At 42.6% G+C, this 21,187-nt stretch overlaps 1 protein-coding gene and 1 pseudogene across 12 annotated transcripts in view; both read right to left on the bottom strand.

Annotated features, from left to right (window-relative positions):
- AAK1 (AP2 associated kinase 1) overlaps positions 1–21,187 on the bottom strand; it is a 193,431-nt gene that overhangs the window by 122,315 nt on the left and 49,929 nt on the right. The window lies entirely within an intron of this gene.
- Positions 18,776–21,184, bottom strand: LOC129462872 (large ribosomal subunit protein eL42-like; annotated as a pseudogene).

Genomic DNA, 21,187 nt, shown 5'->3' with positions numbered 1-21,187 from the left:
GCCTCGGCCTCCCAAAGTGCTAGGATTACAGGCGTGAGGCACCGTGCCCGGCCACAAATTTCAAATTTTTAAATAAAGACAGGATCAGTATTTCAGTATTGATTTTTCTTTTTGCCTCAGGCTCCAATATGGCTGGGCTCAGCACAGTTACTGATCTTGTCTTTATTTTAAATTCTGATACTTTGTTCATGGAAGACTTTTTGCATTAACTTGTTTCTTGCTTACTGTAATCCTGATGGGCTAATTTCCTAGAAAATGTTTTCACCCTTCCATCATGGTCAGGGCAGTGGGGCACACCAATGACTGTCTGCTCTAATGCCAGCCCTAAACAGGAACAAAAGAAGAATGAAAGTACCCTGGAGCAGGGAATAGCCTGGTCTAGAGAAACCCACACACTCTCTCAGGCCCTGCCAGACCACAACTCCTACAAAACCCTCCTCACTCTCCACTAGCCCAAGCTCTCTCCCCAGTGACTTTCTGGGATTAAAACAGAAAAATCCATTAAGAAAATATACAATATACAATGATTGACAACCCCTCCCTAACCACAAGGGGAGTGTTAGTCTTTAACAGAATACTATTTTAAGATACATATATGTTAACAATTATGCTTGAGGTTTTTTTTTCTAACTTTTATATTAGGTTTGGGGGTACATGTGAAGGTTTAATTATGTAGGTAAACTCGTGTCACGGGGGTTTGTTGTACAGATCATTTCATCACCCAGGTATTAAGCCCAGTACCCAATAGTTATCTTTTCTGCTCCTCTCCGTCCTCCCACCCTCCACTCTCAATTAGACCCCAGTGTCTGCTGTTTCCTTCTTTGTGTTCCTAAGTCCTCATCATTTAGCTCCCACTTATAAGTGAGAACATGCAGTATTTGATTTCTGTTCCTGCATTAGTTTTATGCTTGAGTTTCAATGGAGGTATAAACATATAAGCATTCCAAAAACAAGTGAATCAGAGTGAATTAAAATGATTAGCTCAATTAACCATGCTTATGAGAAGTTTATCAAAGCCTAGGTCCACCTGGTGGCATTTCCGTATATGCCTAGAAAAAAATGGCCTCTAGAGCCTCGTTTCTACAAGATCAAATAAATGATCATGGAAGCGTCTCCACCTTAGACAGCGGTCTGAAAAACTGCTCTGGTAACAACACAAATATAATCCAAATATAAAGGGGAAGAAACATACATGCAATATAATTCTCCATGGCATTAAGACCACATGGCCTAGTCCCTACCAGACCTTCACATCTTCCAGCTACTTAACAGCACATCTGTTTAGGACACATCCAAAAATAGCACCATTGAGATTCAGCTCTGCGCCAAGCACTTTCACATGCATTACCTAATTGCATCCTCCTGACAAGCCTGTGAGGCAAGTATTATTACACCAGTCTTGCCGACGGGGAACCAACTGCAGGTTCACTCTGAGCAGCAGAACCCCAGTCTTCTGCCCAAAATCTGGTTGTTTGCCCAGTGCTGTTGGCCTGTGCCTAGCAGGCTCATTTCTTAAACCCCACCTACAAAAGGATCCTCCAGCATGTTCTACTGTGCATTTCTCACCAAGTTACCCATCACTCACCAGAGACTCAAGGCCCAGTTTATCAGTAAGGAAAATGAGACACCACAAGGCAAGAAATTCACCTGACTTTCCACTGTCTGATCTCTGACCCCACGTACTTAAGAGGGGGCATGGTGCCATCCTGAGGAACTAGACTACTCTGTAGAATTTACTCCCCCGCTGTGAGGGAGAAATGGTGCCCTAACACTCATTCCAGGTGAAACCTCCCCTCTACCCTCCATGACAGGCAGAGCTGAGTGGCAATATGGGAGAGCACCAAGAACTACTGGTACACAGTGGAGATCATTTCCCAGACCAGGCTGTGGTAGGGATTTCGGCTTCAAAGATTGAGTTACATTCTTTCCTTCCTGGCCCGAACCTCTTGTCCTTTGTACTTGCCTCAACAGCTGGAAGCAGGGTGCAATCTACACTGTGCCAAAACAGGAGGCCAGGGCAAGACTCCTCTTAATCCCCACTCACCACAACTGTCTCCACGGGAGGCAGGAGGGACTCAGACCAAGAGCCAGCACATTCCCATGGGGGCTAGTGCTGTAGGTTGGGGAGGGAGCAGGGATGGTGGAGATGGTGGACTTATTCTTAAATTCTATTTATTTTCACCATTCCTGGGTATTCCTTTCACCTTCATCTTCACTAAGGCACCCTAAGAAATTCAGTCTCCTAAGACAATGTGATCTGAGGTGGAAGGAAGGGTCAGAGTTGGAGAAGAGAAAGAATTCATTGCATTCTCCACCCCCTTCCCTCCCTCGGGCTGTTAAAGGGAACAGGGCCACCTCACCTCTCAGCTTTCAAGCAGTAATTAATTACTACAAGTCCAGGGCTTTAGATGAAGTGAAAAATGGTTAGCATTAGACAAAATCAGATCTTGCACACATCCCGATAGGGTTACATTAGTAAGAAGACGTGATGGGAGTGCGGAAAATGTTTTCAGTGAAATATAGAATAGAAAGATGCCTTTAGGCTTTTCTCTGAATGCTGAATAGTAAGAGATGCTGACTGTGGTCAAAGCCTACTTCATGGCAATTAGTGATTCAATCCTAAGGAAACCTGAGAGTCCAATGCTGAGCACATCAACAACCTGGCTCAGACTAGAGTTCAAATGCAATGAGATCCTGCTTGCAGGTGCACCACCTCCTCCTCAACTCCCACTGATCTATACAGCACAGCTACCCACTTTTTTATCTGAAGCTATTTTCAGGGTCAAAAATGCCATTTAAAAATCTCTGAACACTGAGAGGAGCCACCATTCCTCCCTTTCCACCACCCCAATCTACCAACACTCTCAAGTCCTAAAACATCCCAAATCCCTCAACGTTTACATTCCCTGCTTCTAAGTCTCCTGTATCTGAAGCCCAGCCTGGCTTCCCCTACTGTCTCTAGAGCCCATCACTCCCCGTTTAGAGACTTCACTCCCTGAAGAAATTGTTCCCTCTCTACTGCCTTTCTCCCACCAGTGTTTAAACAAGCTCCAAGTCTCTCTGATCATAAAAAGAAACAAAAATCTCTTCATCTCTCTTTTTTTTTTTTTTTTTTTTTGACATGGAGTCTCACTCTGTCACCCAGGCTGGAGTGCAGTGGCGTGGTCTCGGCTCACTGCAAGCTCCGCCTCCTGGGTTCACGCCATTCTCCTGCCTCAGCCTCTCGAGTAGCTGGGACTACAGGTGCCCGCCACCACACCTGGCTAATTTTTTTGTGTTTTTAGTAGAGACGGGGCTTCACCGTGTTAGCCAGGATGGTCTCGATCTCCTGACCTCTTTACCTCTTTCTTGATCCAACTAGCTACCACCCCTTTCCTCTCTTTCACAACTAGACATTTCAACCTGTCTATTCCCTCACTCTCTCCACATTCTACCTCCCAGTCATTCAGAAACCTCTTATGAAGTAGATTCTGCCCTCTCCAAGCCCAGGACCTCTCTGTGGCTCAATCAAGCGGATGGTTTTCAGATGGTACCTTGCGTGACAGCTACTGAGCACTTCTCACTGGTGACATTCTTGAATCACTCTTTCCAGCCAGGCCTGGTGGCTCACGGCTGTAATCCCAGTACTTTGGGAGGCCAAGGTGGGAGAATTGCTTGAGCCGAGGGGTTGAGACTAGCCTGGGCAACATGGAGAGACCCCATCTCTACAAAAAATACAAAAATTAGCTGGGTGTGGTGGTTCGTGCCTAGAGACCCAGCTACTCAGGAGACTGAGGTGGGAGGATTGCTTGAGCCCGGGAGGTGGAGGTTGAAGTGAGCTGAGAAGCTGAGACTGTGCCACTGCACTCCAGCCTGGATGACAGAGCCAGACCACGTCTAAAATAAAGAATTTTAAAAACCACTCTTTCCTTTGGGCTTCCAAAGAAAAGGATATGACATGCTCAGTATTTCCCCTACATCTCTGTCCACTTCTTGATCTCCTTTAGAGTTGTTCATCTTCTTCCTGTTCCTTAATTGCCAGTGTTTCCTCAGCATTCAGTCCTGAGTCATCTCTGTTCACCCTATAAATGCGCCCTGGCTGATTTCACCCATTAGGCATTTAAACATCCTTTAATTACATTCATAATATTGACAACTATCTCCAGAAGTCCAGACCCATATATTTGACTTTCTCAATTAAGCTGATAAACATTTCCACTTGTAATTTTCACAGGCACCCCAAAGTCAACATGTTTAAAACTGAAATCAAACCCCAGGTGTCCCCTCCACACATACCTCCCAAGCCTCCCTTTCTGTGTTCCCCAGTGCTGTGATCACCGTCTACCCCATTTCCTGTCTTCAGAAACTCCCTCTCCCCAATATCCAGCTAACAACCAAATCTTGATGATTTGTCTCCATCTCTTTCAAGTCTGCTAACTTCTGCCCATACTCACAGCCACTGGCTTATTTCAGATCCTCCTCATTTTTCTCCTAGACTACTAGAATTTCTTAGTGTACTCTCAGAACAGAAACCTTTGGTGGAGGTCTGTGCAACTCAATGATCCACCTTTCTCTGGACATCCCCTCTCCTCCACCCATTATGTTTATACTAAAGAATACCCTTGCCCCATCCTTGCCAGACTTCATGGGACCATCATGGACATCTGATCCACACCAGGCAACTCAGATTCTCTCCTGGAAAAGTGGAATTTGGTATAAGTATGTGCAGACAACTTAAACTACAGCAAGTGAAAAGTGGGAGCTGCACGGAAACCATACAGAGCCATAGGAATACTGAACAGAGAAAGTCTATCTGCAGAAAAAAAGCAGAGATGAGAGACAGAGAAACACTCCTGGTGGCCTTTTTCTTCCTAATTTCAGACCCTTGGCAAGGGTCGGTAGCACTTTTGCTCCAGGTTCCGTTAGAAACACCCACCAACTTATCTTTTTCACATTTCCCTTTTTATCTCAGCTCGTTTAAGTAGATAACTGTTATGTGCCCACAGAGTGTCTTGGTTAATACATTTGAATCCACTCACTTCTTCTCACTTGATCTCAGCTCTCCTATCTATAAAACCAGAAGACTGAATTACATGAACTCTATGAAGGCTTTAATGCATTACATTCTTTAAGCAGAGTATGTGTGCTTTTTCTATATTCAGTCTAATGCGCAAAATGATGGTCACCACCAGCCCAAGGACAGTCAAATGCATATTTAGAGTTGCATTTTGTTACAAGTTTTTAAACTATGCAAGTTTACAAGCAAATTAATAAAAATGATTTTTTTTACATAAGTACATGTAAGTGACACATGCTTTATATATTAGATAATAAGTAGCTTATGAATTTATCTAGAGCCTGTTGAGAGGACAAAAGGTTTTGTTTTTTAATTTTATTTATTTATTAATTTTTTAAGACGGAGTCTCACTCTGTCTCCCAGGCTGGAGTGCAGTGGCACGATCTCGGCTCACTGCAACCTCCGCCTCCCGGGTTCAAGCAATTCTCCTGCCTCAGCCTCCTGAGTAGCTGGGATTACAGGCACATGCCACCACACCCAGCTAATTTTTGTATTTTTAGTAGAGACGGGGTTTCACCACGTTGGCTCCTGACCTCATGATCCACCCACCTCAGCCTCCCAAAGTGCTGGAATTAACAGGAGTGAGCCACCGCGCCCAGCTGGTTTTGTTTTTTTAAAACAGTGCACTACAATCAGTGTGGCATTGTAGAGTGAATGTATTTTTTTCTGCAATAATATAAGGATGACTAGTGAAAAGTATTTTCTAAATATGTTTGAAAATGGCCCATTTGAAAATGGACTGGCCCACCTGCAGAGTGTCAAATGAGATTGCTAAATTGCAGAGCAATGTTTTAATTCAGGGCTTCAAAAAAAGGAGTAATTTAAAAATGTACATTTATGATAACAGGTTGAAAATTGACACAAAACACTTTGTTTAGGTTAAAAATAGATCTTTTTTGGGCTGGGCATGGTGGTTCATGCCTATAATCCCAGCACTTTGGGAGGCCGAAGTGGGAAGATCACTTGAGCCCAGGAATTTGAGACCAGCCTGGGCAACACAGCGAGACCCAGTCTCTACAAAACAATTTTTTAAAAACTTAGTCAGGCATGGTGGTGCGCATCTGTGGTCCCAGCTACTCAGGAGGCTGTGATGGGAGAATTGCTTGAGCCCAGGTGTTGAAGCTGCAGTGAGCCATGATTGCATCACTGCATTCCAGCCTGGGTGACAGAGTCCCCTGTCTTTAAAAAAAAAAAAAAAAAAAAGTGCATTTTTGAAGATAAATCAGTGTTGTGTGAAAAATATTTTTTTAAAGATAAATTTTGGCTTTTGCATTTTGTAAAATTCATAAGCTACTTATTAAGTATCTAATTTACAAAGTATGTATTACAACACTGATAAAGTACCTAGTAAATAAATAGCTAAATGCTGATAGAGTCTGATTCAGCAAGCCTGAGTGGGGCCCTAGATCTATTTATTACAAAAGCCTCACAGACAACACAGATCATCTGCCAGTTTGGGGAACCACTGTCCCAGGATCAGGAAATATTCCAGATCTCTTTGAAATAAGAAGTAGAAACTGCAGTATACTGAGAACACTTAGAATAGAATCAGAGTATCTCTATACATGAAAAACCTCCGTGTGTGCATGTGTGTGCATGTGTGTGCGTGTGTGTGCGCATGTGTGTGTGTGTGCACACACGCACAAGACTAAATTAAATAAACCCTACCAGTGGTTTGGGGGTGAGAGAGGTGGTGAGGAAGTTCGCCCATGCTGGCTCTTTTGGTCTGGGGAAGGAAGCTAATGACTTTGCAAATTCCTATCCCCTAAAAAGACCTGCTACTGGGGGGTGACGGCGGAACATCATAACCCACATTCTAAATGGCTATTCAAGATTCTACAGAGAAACCTCTTGCCAGCTGTCTGCTCAAGCTAAAAGTTTGAACGTTAAAAAAATCAAGTGAAAGACACAAGGTTAGTCCACACTCCACAAACGGTGTCCAACAAGAACTGGTGGTCAAAAGGAAGAGAAGAGACAGACTCAGATGTGGAAATAAAATTTTCTGTTCCAAAGTCATTGCAAACTTACAGAAAGAATGCTGATGTCTAGCATCTCAAAACTCTTCCCTGGAGCTCTGAGGACTCTGTTGCTGGAAGTTAAGACACCAGTGAGAGCCCCATATTACCCCTACAGGGTTATATCTGTTGACTGTGCAGTTACACCCACTGTGATCATGTGTAACTGCCACAGCCACAGAACTCTTGGCAGCAATTCAAACAAAACTCCACGTGAGAGATACCAAAAGGCAACAGAAAGAACCATCAGGAGTCAGGAGGCCTAGTTGTGGTCCAAGTTCCACAAATAACAAGCTATGACCTTGAGCAAGTCACTACATTTCACTGGCCCTCAGTTTCCTTATTTATAAAGTGAAAGTGAGGGACATAAACATCTCTCACCTTTGGAGCTGGTATTTGCCACACTTTGGTGATTCTTCAGGGATATGAAATACACCAAACAACCTCTGAAATTCTATACAGGGATTTGAATTACTAATTCTTTAAAAGACAACATTGCTTTCATACTGGAGGGTGGTGGTGAGCAGAGGACGGAAGTAAATTAAAAGAAGCTCCCTGACAGGTGGGAAGTAGAGGCAGGAATTAGCGAAGCATTACTTCCTTGGGGATATTCACTCTTTATGCTCCAATCACTCTGATCTCCCTAATATAGGCACATTTTTGAAACCTGAAGGCAAAGAGATTTTCTGTTAAAGATTCTCTGAAAGAGTGTTCAGGAAGTTTAATAATTTCCTTGAAAGTCACTCCTTGTATGTCTACTGTACAAGCAGTACAAGCAGTGTGTCCACATCCTCCCGGGTCTCGGCCTCATGACTGACAGTCCAAAGAGCCCGTTCAGCATTAGAGCTATACCCTTAGTGAGTCCAAAGACTCACTCTTTTCACCTGCCACTTTCTTGATACGTGTACAATTTTTTCATCTGATTCTTGGCCCTGAGTCCCTTTAGTGGCAACTCATTAGGTGCCATGAGCATTGTGGTTTGTGTTTGTATTCTAAGTTGACTTCATTCCACTTTTTCAAGTTTCTGGATATTTTTTCAAGCTACGGATCTTCATCCACAGCACAAAATGTCCACTTAAAAAAATAAAGCGGATTTCTCACTCTTTCTCCTGAATGGAAAAAAAATGTCTTAGTTGTCTCTTCAGGTAAACCTGGGGTCTCAGCCATGTTCTGACAGCCAGCTTCACCTGACCACCCTTCCCTAATAAGGAACCTCTTCTACAGAATAATTAACCTTCTACACTGCTCTCCAAGCTAATGGGGAACATCTGCTTAGGAGCCCTCCACGGCTGCTTCATCTCCCTCCCTGCAAAACCCACCTGCCTCCTTCAAGAAAGGCCCTAATGATTCTGGTATAGTTACCTTCTCTCCCTACCCCCTTTAACAATCTAGCCTCTTTCTTAAAAAACATAATCAGGGAATCCTAACCAGGCAGGCGTGACTCCTAAGCAGATGGCAGGCCTCATAATTAGGTCATTACATAATACCTCTTCTCTAACTAGCTTCTCTCCACCTCATTCCGAGACTCTGGGTTGATGAGCTTTACACTGTGGTTACTTTAATTATAATTCGCTCTTGGGAACTCGGTAATACCATGTTTTGATAAAAGAAAAGAAATGGGGTAAGAGTATAGGAAAGTCAGAGTCAGAAGGTTGCTTTCAGCTTCAGTTTTGAATAGTCCAGACTTGTACGGGTAACTTTTTCTCTTGGTGCCTTGGTTTCCCAACTTGTTTCAAGTTGGGAACTTGACTCAAGCCAATCCCCAGTTGCACTGGTTCTAATACGGGACTCAAGCATAAATGTTACATCACATGACATGATTTCTAAGGGACACTACATCACATTTAGGTGTCAGGTCAGGCTCTTGGTGACTCACCATTGAACTAGATTGCACAAGGTGGTGTCCTCATGCACACAGGCAGCGGCTGGTCTCAGTAAGATCCCAGGTCAGCATCAAGTCTTTGAACTCCCTCAACCTTCAACCCCAGGCACTCAGAGACCTCGATTACTCACCAAGAAATCTAAAGCCTTCCACCTCACTTTCAATGCAGCGTCCCCACTCTAGTCTCCCTCCTTCTCCTGGAGCTATCCACACTCTAAAAATCACTGTTCCCTTTGCCCAACAACTACACTGCCTTTCTTACCAATCTGTTTTTAGGGATCCTGGGTCTCATACCTGTCTCATATCTGTACGAATAGTCTACAGTGAACAAAAGTCATCTATATACATGTTCCCATTTCCTCATCACAATAAACCCAAATTATCATTTTGTAGATTCAAAAACTGAGGTCCAGATAAGTGTTATCCAAAAAAACAACAAAAAATTCAAACTTTAATTGAAGATTATAAGAAGAGACTAGTCTATGAAAAGGAGAAATCTATAATCTCCAATGGGCATAACATATAATGAGAGATATTCTTTTTTAAATTATTTTTTGTAGAGATGGGGTCTCACTTTGTTGCCCAGGCTGGTTTCAAATCCCTGGCTTCAAGCAATCTTCCTGGCCCGGCCTCCCAAAGTATTGGGACTACAGGTGTGAGCCACTGTGCCCAGCCAGGAGATATTCTTAAGCTAGAGGTCCATGTCCCCACACCACTCCTGACTCCCCAAGGACCTCTGGTTAACATTTATGCTTGATCACTGAGTTTTCCAAGTTCTGACACTGGACTGGGACAGTAGTTATGTTGGCCCCTGGTTCCAATGGGCTGGCCTAGGAGCTTGGTGCCTGCCATCACTGCAATTCTCAGACTCCAATACCTAACGCTACCCTCCTCTCTAGAGTCCTGTCCAAAGTCCTGTATCTCTCCAGCATCATTAAAGGCAGCCTTGAGTTCTAAAACCTACTGAAAAATACCAGAAACCAAATTTAAGAATCACTTACCCAAAAAGTATGTTTGGACTAGATCAAAAGTTTTACATATGATGTGGCATATGGTACTAGGAAAAGAGGATGACCTTTCAGTCAGTAGGTTCCAGGGTTTGATTTCTAGCAATGAAACTTGTTTACATAAACTTGAGAAAGTTACTTAACTTCTCTAAGCCTCAGTTATTATCCATATTTTACAGATGTGGAAACTTTCTCCCCCAAAGCTATTGAAAAGCACCAAAGAAAAAAATATACAAAAATGGGCCTAGCACAGTGCTGGGCAAACAACTCTTCCCTCCACCTTCCCTCTGGCACCACGCTCTGCCTGATTGGTGGGGAGTGCTCCCTGCCCTCTGCACATCACTGCCCCAAGGGGTCTGGGAAAAACTCCGAAAAATATGCAGTCTACAAGAACACTGTGAGATGAACAGGAGGATTATGAACTCATTAAAAAGAATAGCAAAGAGATCAGGGTGACCACCAGTGGGGCAGGTTTTGTCCAGGCACTGCATTTCTAAAATAATCATTATGCAGCTTTTTCAGGCCTTTTCCAGGTGAGATGCTTAAAAATGAACTGAGAACAAAGTAGTCAACTGAAAAGCTGTGGGCCTATGAACCTAAGGCAAAGTGGGTGGTTGAATACCAGGCTGGTAATGAGGCAGAAAGGCAGGCAGGGGACTTTTGGCACAAGGGAACCATGGGCTTTGGAGGCAACTTACCACAGTGTTAAGAGGAACCATTTACAGACCTTCAGGATTTCAAAGAGGGCCTGGCAATGACAATATTCAAAAGGCTTAAAAACACAAAAGATGTCAGGAAACCTGGGTTCCAATTGTGGCTCTGCATTAACCAGCTATGTGATCTTAGGCTAAAAACTCTTCAAAGACAAGGAAAGTGTTTTTCTTTGCATTTTCTGAATCACCTAGAATAACAAAGTCAATGCTGGGTAACTACTGAATGAAGGAGTGTCTGGCTTCTGAGATCTCTGGGCCTTAGTTTTCTCTCCTATATCACAAAGAGTTGGAAAGATTATCTCTAGGGCCACTCCCGGGCTCGCATTCATTCCATTGTTCTCTAGACACAGATAAGTTTCTCAATCCTAACAGCACATCAGAATCATCCTGGAAGTTTTTAAAAAGATAATTCTCCAGTTTCCCAGCTGGAACCTACTGAGATTCAAAATCCTTAGGGTGGTGGGGTTGGGGGAGGGAGTTAAAATCTGCACAGGTGAGCCTAATAGGCAGCTAGCTGTGAGAACCAATGCACCATGCTTTCATATGCAGTAATCTTCAAGGAACAAGGGACTTGAGGCTGAGTCCTTCTTCCATATCTCCTGCCTTTCTGCCCAAATCAGCAGCCTTCATTTTCTAAAGCAAACCTGCCTCATTTCTTTTCTTTAAAAAAAGAAAATCTTTTTTTTTTTTTTTTTTTTTTTTTTTTTTTTTTTTTTTTTAAAAAGACAGGGTCTTGTTCTGTTGCCCAGGCTGGAGAACGGTGGCATGATGACAGCTCGCTGCAGCCTGGACCTCCTGGGCTCAAGCAATCCTTCCATCTCAGCCTCTCGAATATTTGGGACTACAGGGGCTTGCCACCATGCTCGGCTAATATATATATATATATATATATATATATATATATATATAAAATTTTTTTTTTGAGATGTCGTTTTGCTCTTGTTGCCCAGGCTGGAGTGCAGTGGCAGGATCTCGGCTCATAACCTCCGCCTCTTAGGTTCAAGAGATTCTCCTGTCTCAGCCTCCCAAGTAGCTGGGATTACAGGGGCACGCCACCATGCCCAGCTAACTTTTGTATTTTTAGTAGAGACTGGGTTTCGCCATGTTGGCCAGACTGGTCTTGAACTCCTGACCTCAGGTGATCCACCTGCCTCGGCCTCCCAAAGTGCTGGGATTACAGGTGTGAGCCACTGCACCCAGTTGCCCACAGCTAATATTTTTAAAATTTTTTGTAGAGACAGAGTTTTACTATGTTGCTCAGGCTGGTCTTGAACTCCTGGGCTCAAGTGATCTTCCTGCCTTGGCCTCCCAAAATGTTGGACTTACAAGCATGAGCCACCATGCCAGGCCTCATTTCTTTTTTCTTTTTTTTAAATTTTTTGTAGAGACAAGGTCTCACTATGTTGTCCAGGCTGGTCTTGAACCCCTGGCCTCAAGCGATCCTCCTACCTCAGCCTCCCCAAAGTGCTGGGATTACAGGCATGAGCTACCATGCCCAGCCAAACCTGCCTCATTTCTAAGGAGCAAGACTTTGGAGTTAGATAAGGGTTCAAATCCCACAGCCAACACTCCATAGTAATGTGACCTGAGCTACATATAAAATGAGCAACCATCCCCTGTTCCACAGAGGTTATTGTGAAGATTATGTGAGACAGCATCATAAAGCACCTGGCACACATCCAAACACAGAGGCTCTAACAAATGTTCATCCCTGTCTCCTCCACCCCCTTCTTTCCTAAGGCCCATCAGGTGGGTACCCGACATCACCTGCACCTTCAGAAAAACTCTAGTTATGGGAACTTTTGCTGATATAGGACATGCTCCACTTTCAATATTTGTCATGGACATCAGTTTCCCCATCCCTTATAGTAAGAAAGAAGAGTAAACCCATTCCCTTAACTAAGAACTCCCTCTCTGTTATAACGGTTTGTTTCCAGCAATAGATGGCTGCAGGTGATGCAGGTATCCAGAAATCCTACCCTCTAAATGATCAAAGCAGGCCTAGTCCTGGATGCCTGTGACATCTGAGTGTATCTGAAACCATCTGTGGGTGCTGAGCTAATTGCATCATTTTGTTACTCCTCAGTTCTTACATTTGTTTTATACTTGCTACCACAGCTACATGATTTTTTTTTTGTTGTTTTTTTTAATGGAGATTTTCATGATGTCTCCTTTAAACAGGCTGGTCTTATTGAGTTCCTCTGCATTATTTATTTTTATCCAATGGCACATGTGATCTGTGGATCAAGGTTTACTATTGTTAGGACTATCCCAGTACATTATGTAGGAGAATATTTTATAAAGAGCTCAATCTGGATCCTCTACAGAATAAATGAAAGAACTGCTACCAAAAAGGCAGCCTCTGATTTTCAAAAGAACTTCCGTTGCTTTTCAGATGCCTTTTAGAAAAGAAGGAATCCATCTTGAGAGATATATAAACAATATGCTCACATGGTTCACATGAAGTCAGTCTTCTTTCAGCGCCTGATCACAAGGCCATTACTAGTGTCAGCTGGGGTTAAAGATCAAAGTTCAGGTGAGAAACCAGAGTTTTCACTGAATCCCTTGGTCAGAGATGTGGCCGACTGGAGAGGAGTTGCACAGTCCTTAGACCAGGAAACAAGGTGGCACTACGTGGAGATGGGTCAAAGTCAGGAAATAAACTGAACAGAGTTCCAGCCAAGCAGTGGAGCATATACAGGACAAAGTTGAAAATATAATTATTGGACTCTGAAGCCAGGTAGCAGACAAGCAACGAGGCAGAGAGTCAAGACCTAGAAAGATCAGCAGGAAAAGAAGTCCTAGGGGCTGTGAACAGAATAGATGCAACACTGCAACTCAAAGAAAGTAAAGGAGTATTGGGGCCAGGCGCAGTGGCTCATGCCTGTAATCCCAACACTTTGGGAGGCTGAGGCGGGCAGATCATCAGGGTCAGGAGTTCGTGACCAGCCTGACCAATATGATGAAACCCTGTCTCTATTAAAAATACAAAAATTAGCCGGGCGTGGTGGCGCATGCCTGTAATCCCAGCTACTTGGAAGGCTGAGACAGGAGAATCTCTTGAACCTGGGAGGCGGAGGTTGCAGTGAGCCGAGATCGCGCCATTGCACTCCAGCCTGGGCAACAAAGCGAAACTCCATCTCAAAAAAAAAAAAAAAAAAAGAAAGAAAGTAAAGGAGTATTGGCTCCGAAAAGCTGATGGAAGTGTCCTGAAAGCAGAGAGCAATCCCTAGGAATGATCTGTCTTGAGCGTTCAGGTACAGATAACAAAGCACCTGGAGTAGGAGTCAGGCCCAGAGAAGTGAGCAGCTCCTACTTTGTTTTAAGGTAGCTCCATTTTATCTCCACAGAACAAAGCCAAGCAAGATAATAAAAAGAGAACATGGTCCAACTTGTTCTGATTAAAAAAAAATTCATAGAAGCTAGCTCTGCCAGGTCAGGGAATAAAAACCTCTGAATGGCTCTGCTCACTAGGGACAACCAGCAATGGAAGCTAGACAGGAAGATAAGCTGGGAGCTTCGCTGCCACTGCATGAGCTCAGTAAAAACAAGACTCCATCATCCTCTTCCTCCAGCAGAGCACATCATGTCATTCTCTACAGTCTCCACACACTAGACAAGGCGCATTAATTTCCTAGTCACTTCAGTACATATCAGAAACGTGAAAAAGAGGCCGACTGCAGCCTGCCCCTAAACCACCCACTTTTCGTTGGTATTATCACAAAGCCCTCTCCATAGCAGCAGAAATGCTAAGGATTAAAGCAGAGGACACTGGGGGCTTTGGTTAGCAAAGATGCCTGAGAACAGAGGAGAGTACACATTCCAAGAAAGCTATACAGAGAAACTGTTTTGATCAGTCGGTACACCCACCCCCAGACTGCCATTCCGCAGTGCCTGTCCTTCCTGGAGGACAGAGCCAGGGCAGGAGTGATTCAGCATAAGTCATCCCCACTAACCTTGTACACAGCCTACTTAATATAGCAGGCTTAGATGTCTCAATACTTTAACTGGCAACACTAAGATTCTGCATATTGCAGATATAGGAGCAAATCAAAAACCATTTTTAGATTTGCACAATTTCTCTAGTTAGGAATCCCAATATCAATACATACTATCTTTGGCTTAACCATCTACTAACTGGAAAAGCCTCAACTTCTCTAAAGTTCCATTTTCACAGTTGTAAAATGGGAGTAAGTATATCCTAACAATCTTAAAATTAGTAGGAAAATCAAATGAAATAAATCACAAGAGATTTAATATGGCAACAAAATGTACTGTCTCTTCCAATCTCCATTCCCACCTCCCCAAAGCACAAATTTTATTGGAGCAATAAGACATGAGACATTGAGAAAAAATATAAGCCTACATCGAGCACCTACTATGGAAAGATGAATGTTAGCTGGATTGGTAGGGAAAGTTTTTGGGGAACAGATTTCAGATGAATTCTGAAAGACTGGTAAGATTGGAAAAGGCAAATCCATTTTCTATGTGCATATTGTACGGAGCATTTATTTAAACTGTAGTTAGAATATCTACAGTTAAGGAATTAACATTATAAATATCACCACAGTCTCTCTCTATGACTTTTAGAAATATGGAGATTTAGGCACAAAGTGGAGAAAGAACTCAACTCAAAAGGTCACAACAGCAAAGAAGAAAATGAAGCCCAGTTCAGCACCCAGGCTCAACAGGAGCATGAAATAACTGGTGATCAATCAAAACCAGTAAGGTCTACTGATCAACACCACTGTGCCCGTACCCAAGAGATTTACCATATGCCACCAAGGTATGGAAGTATCATTCCTACAAGCCATGGTAAACCAGGGAAAGAGAAATAAGACTATGTTGCAGGATGAAATCTTCATAAAAGACTCATAGATCACTTTATTCTGGAGCCAACGGGGTTAAAGTTGGTTCTGTATTTCTTTTTTCTTTTTTTTTTTTTTTTTGTTTAGAGACGGTGTCTCGCTCTGTCTCCTAGGCTGGAGTGCAGTGGCACGATCTCGGCTCACTGCAACCTCTGCCTCCCAGGTTCAGGCGATTCTCCTGCCTCAGCCTCCTGAGTAGCTGGGATTACAGGCACCCGCCACCACGCCTGGCTAATTTTTGTATTTTTAGTAGAGATGGGGTTTCACCATTTTGGTCAGGCTGGTCTCAAACTCCTGACCTTGTGATCTGCCCGCCTTGGCCTCCCAAAGTGCTGGGATTACAGGCGTGAGCCACTGCGCCCGGCCTGTTCTATATTTCAAACCACAAAGACCACAGCCAGTTTAATGGAGCTTAAATTGGAAAGTTGGAACAAGATGTCACCAAGGCATCTGCTGACAATTTTCTTAACATTTTTATTAATAACTTCCAGTTACCCTCTCCTGGTTCTCCTAGTGCACAGAGAGGTCAATAAGAGCAAATGAGGAAGTGAAGCAGAAGAACCAAGATCTTTCGTTGCAGTTTGGAATCCGAAACTGCAACAAAAGGAAGACCGCTCCAAATTCCCAGTTTCTCCAATCTCTAGACTAGAATACAATTTTCAAGAAATAGTCTACCTGAGTATTCCACTCGGCCAATGACTGGTCTCTTGTCCTGCCAGTGTTTCTTATTGGGTATTGCCTCAACTCACTTTAAGGTTTATCATACCACTGCTTCTCAAGAGAGAGTAGTTTTGGCCCAAAGAGGGCAACTGGCAATATCTGGAGACATTTTTGGTTGTCACAATTGGGGAGACAAGGAGTGTTGCTGGCATCAAGTGGGCAGAGGTCAAGGGATACCAACATCCTAATAATGCACAGGACAGCCCCCCACAACAGCGGCCTATTCAATAAAAATGTTTGCAACTTCTGATTTAAGTGTCAAAAATAAAACCGTAAAACTACCAAAAGAAAATTACAACTATACTATAACTTTGGAGGTGGAGATGGTTTTCTATAAACATAACATGAAAAGAGTAACCAAAACTTTGATTCATTTCTTCCTCATTAAAATGTGAAACTTCTCTGTGGCAAATAAAACAAAACGCACAAAGTTAGTGGCAACTGAAAAAAAGTTTCAACATCAAAAATGTTACACAAAATTCAATGAAGTTCTACCCTGAGATTCACAGTTCTACCCTGAGATTCACAGATTTGGCTTATGATAATTGGACTCATTTAACATCTCTTCTTCAAATCATGAGGCATTTCTTCACATTCATGAAGACATATGAATTTTGTACACTCCATGAATAAGTGAGCGTCTTAAGGCTCATCATGCCTGTGTACTGAACAATTACTGTTAAGTTCTTCTCTTATAGAACCAGTGGTTTGCTAGTGGTTTGCCTGAATAACTTTATGCATCATATTCCCTAAAATGCATTTTCTCATTGACTTTAGTTTCTACTGCTGTTTGCATTTTTAGTATTAAAGACTAAATTACATAAACATTAATTTAAAAGAATTATAACATCAAATATTGGCATGAATATAGTGAAACAGAAGTGTGCTTTGATAATACACATTGGAAGCATTCAGAAAGTAGACATCCATTGATCCAACAATTATTTTGGGACACTGATGAAATGTGGAAATATGTATATTTAAAGATGCTTTATGCAGTGTTAATAACCAAAGTTGGAAACCTAAATATTTAGCACTAGGAAATTGACTAACTAGATTATGGTATATCCATGCAGCCTTAAAATAAACATCTATACTCAGTGATATGGAAAAATGTTCACAACATATTATTGAGTTTAAAAAAAACAGGCTTTACAAAATGGTTAAGAGAGTATACTTTTTATTGTGTATTTTTACCACAAGTAAATTTTTTTAAATAAAAAAGCAGGCTTCGTGTTCTCACACATAAATTTGGTATATATATTATATAACATGTATTTTATATAATATGCAAATATATCTTATTATATACTATCTTTATACACAGAAAAGGGCTGAAGAGCTAAATACCATACTAATGTGCTACAAGTAATTAAATCTATGGGTGATATAAGTTGTTTTATATATGTTTTCTTTCATGTTTCTAAATATTTATAACTAATGTGAATTAGTTGCAGTAAAAGTTGTCAAGATAAGCTACTATTTACATCTCAATGCTCCAAACTGTATACTGGATAAAATTCCACCTTTTCTAGTTAACTGGAGAAATCATCACAAACATTTATTACCTGTTTGTCACTCAATGCTGGGATGCCTCAGAGGCTACTAGAGTGTACAATGCTACTTCCCTCACTCATTAGGTAGCTCCAGACTGTAATCCTTTTAACTCTTCTGCCAGCTTTAACATTTCTGTCTTTGACCTTAGCAGCTCTTGCCATTGTTCACTACTGTCAGGTTGGTGTCCTTTTCCATTTTAATGTATTGCTTTTAATTCAACAGTAAATCAAAAGTATAAGAACTCATTAATAAAAATGAGAAAGAATAAAAAGACTGAGGGAGGGGACAGGGTCTCTCCTAAGGTACAAGTTGGAATCCGCTTTTGTGAGCAATTTCTACTGCCCCCAAATTTTTCTTTGGGAGGGGGAGGCGAGGTAGTGGTATATCTCTAAATTCAAAGCTAGGTTTTAGCACAATTGTTCAACTGTCTCCACCATAACACATACATCCAAAGACATTCAAAAATAAGACATATGCCCATGGACATCTGGCGCCCACATAAGGGCTCTAGTTCAAGTAGGAGGATCCTGTAGACTGTGTGTAGCCCCTTAGGGTAAGAGCTGTACCTCCACATCATTCTTTGCAACTCAAGAAAACTTATCGAAATTTGAAGGGCAGTCATGTTATTGTGAGGATAACTTTGAACTTATTTATTCATATGAATGAATTTCAAACTAAATGATTTACAATTCAGTGCTTTATACTTAACCACATGACAGAGGTGTGTGGTAATACCATAGCAGAGAGCCATGTTTTCATGGTTACTACTGCCAGGAATGTGGCTACTGAAGAAATAGAACACTACTATGTCTAATTACCACAGGCCGAAAGTGAGGCCTCTTGTACCAAACAGTTAGCCAGGTTGTGAATGCAAAGAAAATGTTCTTGAAGGAATTTTTTTTAAGTGAATATAAACTCAAGATTTTGTTGTCTTCATAATAAAAGAAAAGGTAACACTTAGAACTGGATCACTTAGTCCTTTCTCTTCTTATCTCCTCCCAGTTCAGAATGCTTGCCTCTTTTAATAGCCAGCATTCTCTTAGACCTGCAGCTGGGCTCAACGCATTCAAGCCTTAGCACAATCTTCTTTGTAGTTTTAGCCTTTTTCCGGAAAATCGGCTTAGTTTGCCCACTACAGCCACTCTGCTTCCTGTCATAACGCCGCTTTCCCTGGGCATACAGAGAATCCTTGCCCTTCTTTACTGTGTCACTTTGTGGGGTTGGTGCTTGCCACACTTCTTACAAAAGTCCAGTGGGTTTTGGGAATGTTCACCATGTTTTCATGAGCACTATCAGCATGGAAAAAGCTAGGATTTTGTTTCTTTTTTGTTTTGTTTTGTTTGTTTTTGAGATGGAGTTTCACTCTGTTGCCCAGGCTGGAGTGCAATGGTGTGATCTTGGCTCACTGCAACCTCTGCTTCCCGGGTTCAAGCGATTCTCCTGCCTAAGCCTCCTGAGTAGCTGGGATTACAGGCACGCACCACCACACCTGGCTAGTTGTTTTTGTATTTTCAGTAGAGATGGGGTTTCACCAAGTTGGCTAAGCTGGTCTCGAACTCCGGACCTCAAGTGATCCGTCCACCTCGGCCTCCCAAAGTGTTGGGATTACAGGCGTGAGCCACCGCACCCAGCCTCTTGAAGGAAATTTGAAGTGCTACATGAATGATATGGATAAAGTTTTAGTGTGCTGGATATAAGAACAAACCAGCCAAAACATTCCCTTAAGCCAAAGTCTAATCTAGAGCTAGGCACTACTAACTCTCCTCGATTCTATGAAGGCTGGGAAGGTAAGAAAGCTCCAGAAGAAGTTTGAAGCCAGCAGAGGTTGGTTCATGAGGTTTAAGACAAGGAGTCATCTCTATTACATTAAAGTGCAAGGTGAGGCAGCAAGTGCTGATGTAGTTGTAGCAAGTTATCCATAAGATCTAGATAAGACCATTGATGAAGGTGGCTTCACTAAACAACAGATTCTCAATGGAGATGAAAAGCCTTATATTGGAAGAAGATGCCATCTAAGACTTCCATAGCTAGAGAGGAGAAGTCAGTGCCTGGCTTCAAACCTGTGAAGGTCAGGCTGATGCTCTTGTTAGGAACTAATGCACCTGGCGACTTTAGGTTAAAGCCAATGCTCATTGGCCAGACTGAAAATCCTAGGGCACTTAAGAGTTATGCTAAATCTATTCTGCCTGTGCTCTACAAATGGAACAAGGCCTGGATGACAGCACATCTGTTTACAGAATGGTTAATTGAATAATTTAAGCCCACTGCAGACTTACTACTCAGGAAAAAAAAAATTCCTTGCAAAATATTACTGCTCCTTGACAATGCACCTAGTCATACAAGAGCTCTGATGGAGATGCACAAGGAGATTAACGTTTTCATGCCTGCTAACACAACATACATTCTGTAGCTCACGGATCAAGGAGTAATTTTGACTTTCTTTTTTTTCTTTTTTTTTTCGAGACAAAGTCTCACTCTGTTGCCCAGGCTGGAGTGCAGTGGCACGATCTTGGCTCACTGAGACCTTGGCCTCCCGGGTTCAAGCAATTCTCCCCACCTCAGCCTCCCCAGTAGCTGGGATTACAGGCACCTGCCACCATGCCCAGCTAATTTTTGTATTTTTACTAGAGACAGCGTTTCGCCATGTTTGCCAGGCTGGTCTCGAACTCCTGACCTTAGGTGATCCACCCACCTTCGCCTCCCAAAGTTCTGGAATTACAGGTGTGGGCTACCATGCCCGGAGAATTTTGACTTTCAAGTATTATTATTTAAGAAATACATTTCATAAGGCAACAGCTGCCACAGATAGAGATTCCTCTGATGGATCTGGGCAAAGTAAATTTAAAACCTTCTGGAAAGGACTCACCATCTTAGATATCACTAAGACCATCCATGCTTTTCTGGAGCATGGCAGGAGCTGAGCCACCAAACCTCAGGCAGTGGGCCTCTGTGACTAGCAGTTCCCTGCTCAGGTGAGTGCTGGAGAAGGAGCCTGGTGGGGCTGTGGGCGATGCAGAAGAATGCTGGGGTATGTGGTGGTGAGCCCAGGCTGAAGCTGCATGTTGGCCACCTTGCCTTGTCCCAGGGTGCACTCTCTGCCTTCTATCGCCCCCAGGAGTGGCTGGGGGTTTTTGCCATGGTGGTGGGGGAGTAGAAGGTGAGGGTGTTACCAGTGCCTGTGTTTAGGAGGTGGCTGTTTTGTTAGGAAAAGCTACTACGAAGGGAAGTATTACCAAATTGTGTCTTTTTTTTTTTTCTGTTTTCACAGTGTTCACAGCAAACCTGAGTGTTTTACTTAAAGCATGGAACACAGAAAACAACAAAAAATTTTAGCTAGTGCTTTAATCTCATCTGAAATTCTACAGATGT

Source organism: Symphalangus syndactylus, chromosome 14, assembly GCF_028878055.3.
Source record: "Symphalangus syndactylus isolate Jambi chromosome 14, NHGRI_mSymSyn1-v2.1_pri, whole genome shotgun sequence".
NCBI lineage: Eukaryota > Metazoa > Chordata > Mammalia > Primates > Hylobatidae > Symphalangus > Symphalangus syndactylus.
The sequence above is the reverse complement of the archived record's forward strand: the minus strand, read 5'-3'. Positions and strand labels throughout refer to the sequence as shown.